Below are 6,987 nucleotides of genomic sequence, written 5' to 3' on the forward strand. Positions count from 1 at the left end.
TTCACTTTCTGCCATAAGGGTGGTGTCATCTGCATATCTGAGGTTATTGATATTTCTCCCGGCAATCTTGATTCCAGCTTGTGTTTCTTCCAGGCCAGCATTTCTCATGATGTACTCTGCGTATAAGTTAAATAAACAGGGTGACAATATACAGCCTTGACGTACTCCTTTTCCTATTTGGAACCAGTCTGTTGTTCCATGTCCAGTTCTAACTGTTGCTTCCTGACCTGCATACAGGTTTCTCAAGAGGCAGGTCAGGTGGTCTGGGATTCCCATCTCCTTCAGAATTTTCCACAGTTTATTGTGATCCACACAGTCAAAGGCTTTGGCATAGTCAATCAAGCAGAAAGAGATGTTTTTCTGGAACTCTCTTGCTTTTTCCATGAGCCAGTGGATGTTGGCAGTTTGATCTCTGGTTCCTCTGCCTTTTCTAAATCCAGCTTGAACATCAGGAAGTTCACGGTTCATGTATTGCTGAAGCCTGGCTTGGAGAATTTTGAGCATTACTTTACTAGCACGTGAGATGAGTGCGGTAGTTTGAGTATTCTTTGGCAATGCCTTTCTTTGGGATTGGAATGAAAACTGACCTTTTCCAGTCCTGTGGCCACTGCTGAGTTTTCCAAATTTGCTGGCATATTGAGTGCACCACTTTCATAGCATCATCTTTCAGGATTTGAAATAGCTCAACTGGAATTCCATCACCTCCACTAGCTTTGTTCATAGTGATGCTTCCTAAGGCCCACTTGACTTCGCATTCCAGGATGTCTGGCTCTAGGTGAGTGATCACACCATCAGCTGGGTCTTAAAGGTCTTTTTTGTACAGTTCTTCTGTGTATTCTTGCCACCTCTTCTTAATATCTTCTGCTTCTGTTAGGTCCCTACCATTTCTGTCCTTTATCGAGCCCATCTTTGCATGAAATGTTCCCTTGGTATCTCTAATTTTCTTGAAGAGATCTCTTGTCTTTCCCATTCTCTTGTTTTCCTCTATTCTTTGCATTGATCCCTGAAGAAAGCTTTCTTATCTCTTCTTGCTATTCTTTGGAACTCTGCATTCAAAACTACTTAATATATGCCTATAAGCTTCATTGGTGAGACAATAGTAGACTGGACCCACAAGCCTCCTAAGATTTACGATTATTTGCTCAAATGTTGTTGGTATATTTTGTACTTTTTGTAGTAACAGAGTCCTATCAAAACTGTATGCAAAGAGCTTTATGCTGTTGATAATATTATGATGATATTTGGCCAAGGGATCCAGAGTTTTCATATCCAGATCTTTACTGGCCGTTATCACCTAGGAAGACTCCATGAAGTAGTTGCATAGAGAAGGCAAATAAAAGTCATATTGTTATTATCTGCACTGCATCCAAACTCCAATGCAGAGCTCTGGTACATATAGCTGGACTTTTTTGGCGAAGTCCTTTACTTAAGCATTGTATATGTTGAACAGCAAAAAGCCAGAAGCTGAAAGGCCCACTTGCTTCATTTTCACCTCCCAGCTAAAACCTTGGCTTGCATATTACAGTTCAGGCCTCACACACCCTTGACAAGCAGAAAGGAAAGCAAGGTTGAGAGACCTAAGTAAGGTGGATAAGAGTTCAAACTTTAGGATCATACTTTAAATCTCCAAATTCCTGGGACTCAGTTTCCAAAAAGGACAAAATGACCCAGAGGCCATTCCTAATTGCCTTGAAATTCTAACCACTGGAATTGAGGCCTAGTGTGTTCTCTTGTTTGACCAATTTAGATCAGTTCAGTTCAGTTCAATTCAGTCCCTCAGTTGTATCCGACTCTTTGTGACCCCATGAATTGCAGCATGCCAGGCCTCCCTGTCCATCACCAACTCCTGGAGTTCACTCAAACTCATGTCCATCGAGTTGGTGATGCCATCCAGCCATCTCATCCTCTGTCGTCCCCTTTTCTTCCTGCCCCCAATCCCTCCTAGCATCAGTCTTTTCCAATGAGTCAGCTCTTCGCATGAGGCGGCCAAAGTACTGGAGTTTCAGCTTTAGCATCATTTCTTCCAAAGAAATCCCAGGACTGATCTCCTTTAGAATGGACTGGTTGGATCTCCTTGCAGTCTAAGGGACTCTCAAGAGTCTCTCCAACACCACAGTTCAAAAGCATCAGTTCTTCAGTGCTCAGCCTTCCTCTTAGTCCAACTCTCACATCCATACATGACCACAGGACAAACCATAGCCTTGACTAGATGTACTTTTGTTGGCAAAGTAATGTCTCTGCTTCTCAATACGCTATCTAGGTTGGTCATAACTTTCCTTCCAAGGAGTAAACATCTTTTAATTTCATGGCTGCAGTCACCATCTGCAGTGATTTTGGAGCCCCCAAAATAAAGTCTGACACTGTTTCCACTGTTTCCCCATCTATTTCCCATGAAGTGATGGGACCAGATGCCATGATCTTAGTTTTCTGAATGTTGAGCTTTAAGCCAACTTTTTCACTCTCTTTCAGTTTCATCAAGAGGCTTTTTAGTTCCTCTTCACTTTCTGCCGTAAGGGTGGTATCATCTGCATATCTGAGATTATTGATATTTCTCCCTGCCATCTTGATTCTAGCTTGTGCTTCTTCCAGCCCAGCAACCCACCTCTTATTTGAGGGTGTAAAGGAAACAGGACATTATAGAGGATATCAGTGGGGAGGGGTTATCAGTGTGCCCAGGAGGTCCAAGAAGCTCCTTTAAGGGACCCATAGCTACCTCATTCTCTCCAGAAATATGATATTGTTCTTGGAATAATGCAAACCTAAGAAATAGGCCACAGTTTTGGATATTCCCAGCTGAGAATTCTGCATTTACGCTTTTGGTTTTACCTGGTTTTATAGCATAGACTCTGGATGAATACTGAGAAGGAGTGAATGGAATCTATTTGGGATGCCACCAGCAGACACATTGTGTGGCTCAAATCCTTACAGTAATTTCAATGGCATAATGCAAAATAGAACGCAGAGTTTTCACCATTAGGATCATTGCCCTGACCAGATCAAGCTTTTCCCCTTTCTTTGAAGAAATGCTGCCTGTGTTGAGTTCTGCACACATGCTTTAAATAACTCATTATTTTCTCACAAGATCTTTTGTTAACGTTTCATCATTGAGATATTATTTCCCTGATTTGTATTTCAATATTTTCTTTCTTATTTTACAACATTAATTTTGTTTTAAATCCCCTATCTCCTGAAGCGCACTGTTTTCTTGCCTGGGGATATAGTTTTCCATTTGGCACTTTCATTTTGATTGAGGGATCAAACAATAAAGGCTCATCTCTGTACAAAGGACAGTTTATTATTTATGTGTATCAGAAAAACGTGTAGCTTTCTGCAGTGTGTGGGAAATGGAGGGAGTGAATATTCCACCTATCTGATTGATAGTTATATTAAAGGTTGTAGTCAGTTATATAAGTCCCTTTGGGTTGCGTATGATAAGAGCCTTATGTTTTCTTTGAAATATTATTTCAGTAAATATTCGGTATTTATAATTTATTGCTTGTCCTGCTGTATTTTCCAACTGCTGTCCACCAAAGGATCACAATAGGAATGTTGTTTGGAAAATGTTAATTGTTGAAAATGTGTTTTGAAAAATAACACTTAAGGAAAATATATTTTAAAAAATTGTATGCTTCCTGACCTAAATATTGACATTTAAGGTCTGGGATTATTGCAGACCTTTCTTGCATTGATCTTTCTCTGGTGGCTCTAGAAAAAAATCCCTTCAGGCAATATTATTTAACATAATTGGTTTTTTAGCATATTGAGAGATAAGGAACAATGTAATCTAGTGTTCCAATTTGGAACTGGAATGTCATACAGACCAAGGCCAAACTGTGATTTTCTCTACAATAGGGACTGGTATATTTTTCTGCTGCTGCTACTGCTGCTGCTGCTGCCAAGTCGCTTCAGTCGTGTCCGACTCTGTGCGACCCCATAGACGGCAGCCCACCAGGCTCCCCCGTCCCTGGGATTCTCCAGGCAAGAACACCGGAGTGGGTTGCCATTTCCTTCTCCAATGCATGAAAGTGAAAGTGAAGTCGCTCAGTCATGTCCAACTCTTCGCGACCCCATGGACTGCAGCCTACCAGGCTCCTCCGTCCATGGGATTTTCCAGGCAAGAGTACTGGAGTGGGGTGCTATCGCCTTCTCCAATATTTTTCTAGGTTGAAATATTCTTTATTGTGTTTTTTTTTTGTTTTTGTTTTTTGAATCTCAATCCATCATCAGTATTAGAGGTTTCTTTCTAAAAGAAAATAAAATTCTCCTCCAAAAGTACGCTGTGAAGATTGATAATAATAATTTCTTTTTAAAAATTTCATGTGGATATATGGCAAAACCAATACAATATTGTAAAGTTAAAAAATAAAACAATTAAAAATAAATAAATAAAGGGTTAGTGCCATCTATCAGGAAAAAAAAATCTTCAGGTTGCTTTTAACTTTTTTTTTTTTTTTTCCCACTTGGTTAGAAGTATTTTAGAAGTTGAAAAGCATAAGTCTGAGCAATATCCTGAAGTAGTGACACTAATTCACTGTTTGAATCAGTGACAGTGACTCAACTATTCTTCTTACCTTCTATTGGATAGTATGAAAATACTAAAAGTAACCCTTTTTATTCAGTATCAACATTTATATCCTTTTAGAATTCTTGAGTCCTCAAACTCACATTGAAATATAAATTGCCTTTACAACATCAAAACAATTTTGTAACATACTATTTTTTGAGGGGAAATAAAATGGACCAATGGAAGTGTCTTTAAAATGATTATGTGATAGAGTGGCTTTCACACTGTACAATCCCATCAAAATATAAGCACTGGGGACTTCACCACACATGTGGCTACCTACTAGCTTTTGGGTATCAGAGTGCACACCGTTTTTTCCCAGGGGCTTACAAATGTCCTGGAGATAGTCATACTAGAAAGTTCAAATGGAATTCAGTCAAATCTCAGGTTATGGTTTGATAAAAGCAAAATTCAGATGTCTTGCAGGACTTGGCTGTACTGAGTAGAATATCCAACTTCCATCTCAGCACAGTGTTTGCTCAGGTGAATAGCCACAGACAGTATGCATATGTGGGTTTGGCCTCCCACGTGGATGCCCTTTAAAGGATATTCTAGGTCTTTCCCCTTAGCTTTTGGTTCTATCCATTTCATCTATGATCATGCTCTACTCCCCATTCTGCCAGTCTGTGTACCCCTCATTTAGAGATCCTTCACAGAAGTTTTCTGGGACTTTCTATCTATTGTCTGTCCCATCTACAGTTTTGTATAAATCTATATCTTGCCTATTTTTCAAGAGCTTTTCTGCTCTTAACAAATTTTACCTTTTGCAGATCCAAATTCATATGAATCAAAACTATTGTCAAAACTATTGTTTTTGAAGAGGGCTTTAAGAAACCATTTGGAAGTTAAAAAAAAAAATACAAGAGATTAATGACTAGCTGAACTTTGTGTACTGCTACTATAAATATTCCAGTTCCCCTTGAGGCTGACCAGGACAAACTCATCTCCAAAGGAAAGAAAAGCACAGAGAATAATCCAAGTTTCTATTTACTGCCTTCACTATACTTCAGAGTACCTCTAAAGTACAGAGCTACTATACCCAGGCAGGATTACTGAAAATAGACACTTTGGTGAAATTATTGAATTACAAAGATAAACAGAAATTTCTGCAAACTTTCAGTCAGTTGACTTAAACAAAACAAGGCAACACACACACACACACAAGCCCCAAACATACAGGACACTCCCATTTATTTAAAAAGGAAAATGGCTCTTTTTGCCGCATCTGCTGCAAGAATGAAGACCATTCTCAGCAATCAGACTGTCGACATCCCAGAAAATGTTGACATTAACTTGAAGGGACGGACAGTTATTGTGAAGGGCCCCAGAGGCACCCTGCGGAGGGACTTCAATCATATCAATGTAGAACTCAGTCTCCTTGGAAAGAAAAAGAAGAGGCTCCGTGTTGATAAATGGTAGGGAAACAGAAAGGAACTGGCCACTGTTCGCACAATCTGTAGTCACATACAGAACATGATCAAGGGTGTTACACTGGGCTTCCGTTACAAGATGAGGTCGGTGTATGCCCACTTCCCCATCAACGTTGTTATTCAGGAGAATGGTTCTCTTGTGGAAATCCGAAATTTTGGGGGTGAAAAATATATACACAGGGTTCGAATGAGGCCAGGGGTTGCCTGTTTAGTATCTCAAGCCCAGAAAGATGAGCTGATTCTTGAAGGAAATGACATTGAACTTGTGTCAAATTCAGCTGCTTTGATTCAGCAAGCCACCACAGTTAAAAACAAGGATATCAGAAAATTTTTGGATGGTATCTATGTTTCTGAAAAAGGCACAGTTCAGCAGGCTGATGAATAAGATCTCAGTGATCCTGCTGCAGAAACAACAAGATAGCAGATGGTTCTATGGACTCAGTTGTGATGTTTTAAAGAGACAATAAAAACTCTTGATTTGAGAAAAAAAAATTTAAAAAAAATAAATAAATAAATAAAAAGGAAAGTGATACTAGCATGAAAATTCTCATCTCCAACGTTGAAAGCTGGAAAATAATGAGACAATGTTGTAGCATAGTTTCTTTAAAAAGGAATATGATCTGAATAAAGTAATTAAAATATTTAAAGAAAATTTAGAAAACTATTGTATGATCTTGCACCTGTAGGAACCTAAAAAAGTAAACTCAGAAATCATATAGGAAAAAAATAGAGGTATTAAACTACATTAAAAACGTTTGAGTATAATATATTCAGTAAATAAAGTTTAAAAATAACAGAGTTGACTGGAAAAATTATTTGCAACCCAAATGATACCAAAAAGCTAATCTATTTGATTCTACATATTGATAAGATAAAAGATCTAATAGAAAGATGTACAAAAGGTATAAATAACTATGAGAAGAGAAAAATCTACATGGTATTTAAACATTTATTAAAATGCTTTACCATATTAACAGGAAAATAAAAATTAAA

The 6,987-nt window shown here is 38.5% G+C and overlaps 1 pseudogene; it reads left to right on the forward strand.

The window, feature by feature from the left end:
* Nucleotides 1–5,800: 5,800 nt before the first annotated feature.
* Nucleotides 5,801–6,400, forward strand: LOC104992464 (annotated as a pseudogene).
* The last annotated feature ends 587 nt before the right edge of the window (nt 6,401–6,987 follow it).

Source organism: Bison bison, unplaced genomic scaffold (genome assembly GCF_000754665.1).
Source record: "Bison bison bison isolate TAMUID 2011002044 unplaced genomic scaffold, Bison_UMD1.0 scf7180017864215, whole genome shotgun sequence".
NCBI classification, from domain to species: Eukaryota; Metazoa; Chordata; class Mammalia; order Artiodactyla; family Bovidae; genus Bison; species Bison bison.